This window comes from Megascapheus bottae, chromosome 4 (genome assembly GCF_031878675.1).
Source record: "Megascapheus bottae isolate mThoBot1 chromosome 4, mThoBot2.hap1, whole genome shotgun sequence".
In the NCBI taxonomy this organism is placed as follows: domain Eukaryota; kingdom Metazoa; phylum Chordata; class Mammalia; order Rodentia; family Geomyidae; genus Megascapheus; species Megascapheus bottae.
In genome coordinates, this window is record NC_143512.1 from 86,236,791 (window position 1) to 86,238,960 (window position 2,170).

Below are 2,170 nucleotides of genomic sequence, written 5' to 3' on the forward strand. Positions count from 1 at the left end.
CTTTTCAAGCTGGAGCTTTGAAAATCCTTGAGGCCTTGCAGTCACTATTAAAATGCCACTGAACTACCTCTTTAGCTCCATGGGAGACTTTAGAACTTGGAAGATCCCCATATTAACCCAATTTCTGCCATTACATAAAACCATTTTAAGTCATTTATTAAGCCTATTTTTTTGTGTGTGTGTGCCAGTTCTCTGGCTTTAACTCAGGGCCTGGGTACTGTCCTTGGACACTTCTTGCTAAAGGCTAGCCCTCTGCCACTTGAGCCACTTCCAGCTTTTTCTGTGTACCAAAGAATTGAACCCAGGACTTCGTGAATGCTAGGCGAAAACTCTATCACTAGGCCACAGGCCCAGCTCCGCTAAGTCTAATTTTTTAAAGAGAGTCTATCATTTCTTTTTTCTAACAGGAAAACATGGAAAAGAATGTGAAAATCTATATTTAGTATACTTGGATGTCATATAACTGATAAGTTAGGAAGGAAGAAAAAAAGTAAACACAGCAGAAGACATTCTGCTTAATTAAAAAAAAAACCCAAAAAACTCACTTTTGAGAATTTCCCAGGCAGGAAAGTCTAAGACTCTCATCTCCAATTAACGAAAGAAAAGAAAAGAAAAGCCAGCCAGCTAGCTAAAAGTGGAGCTGTGGGGCTGGGAGTTTGGCCTAGTAGTTAAAGTGCTTGCCTAGCATGCATGAAGACCCAGGTTCGATTCTTCGGTACCACATACATACAAAAATGCCGGAAGTGGTACTGAGGCTCAAGTGGTAGAGCTCTAGCCTTGAGAAAGTCCAAGGACAGTGCTCAGGCCCTGAGCTCAAGCCCAGGACTGGCAAAAAAAAAAAAAAAGAGCTCATGGACAGTGTCCAGGCCCTGAGTTCAAGCCCTAGGACAGATACAAAAAGTAAAACCAAAATAAAAAAGAAACTAAGTATTAAGTACAACTCTTGGAATTATCCCTAGAAAGACAGTAGGAGGAAGAGGAAAAGAAAGGAGAGTGGTTTAAGTAGACCCTACAACATAAAGTTGATGCCCATGTCTGAAACTAAAAACATACCTAACTAGAAATATGTAAGTAAACACCAGTGGAGCATGAGACAATGTTAAATTGTTCCACTGCTTGGTTTATAAGCCTTTTGTTACCCACTGACTTTTTATACAACTATGTACAATTGTTTGCATTAAAATGTTAATCCAGGCACTAGTGGTTTGTACCTGTAAATCCTAGTTACTTTGATCTGAGGGTCACAGTTCAAAGCTGCACTGGGCAAGGAAAGTACATGAGACTGTTTTTTTCCTGCCAGTCCTGGGGCTTGAACTCAGAGCCTGAGCACGGTCCTTGGACTTTCTCAAAGCTGGAGTTTTACCACTTGAGCCACAGCATCACTTCCAGCTTCTTTCATGTATGTAGTACCAAGGAATCGAACCCAGGTGAAGCTAGACAAGTACTCTACTAGTAAGCCACATTCCCAGCACCTCCATGAGATTATCTCCAATTAGCCACCCAAAAGCCAGAAGTATAGCTGTGGATCAAGTGGCAGAACACTAGCTTTGAGCAAAAAATCCCCACGGACAAGTACCCAGATGGAGTTAAAGCCCCACAGCTAGCACAAAATAAATTCTTATTTTTTAATTTTATTTTTGCCAGTCCTGGGGCTTGAACTCAGGGCCTGGGCACTGTCTCTGAGCTTTGTCTGCTCAAGGCCAGCACTTTACTACTTGATCCACAGGGAAGCTTCTGGCTTTGTCTGTGTACCTGGTATCAAGGAATCCAACCCAGGGCTTCATGAATGCCAGGCAAGCACTCTACCACTAGGCCACCCTCTCAGCCCGTATTTTTTTTTTAATACAAAACTTTAAAAATCCTGAGACTCTTATTTCCAACTAATCTTTAGAAAATGGGAAGTGGGGCTCAAGGGTAGGGTGGTAGCCTTGAGGTGAAGAGCTCAGGGACAACACCCAGGCTGAGTTCAAGTCCATGACTCTCCAAAAAAAAAAAAAGCTAAGACCTGGGGCCAGCATCACTTCACCCTGCACTGACTTACCATGGTTAACAGTACTGTCACCAAGATTTTGTTTTTTGTTTTGTTTTTTGCTGGTCTTGGACCTTGAATTCAGAGCCCAGGTGCTACCCTTGAGCCTGTGTTGCTCTACTACTTGAGCCACAGTACCAC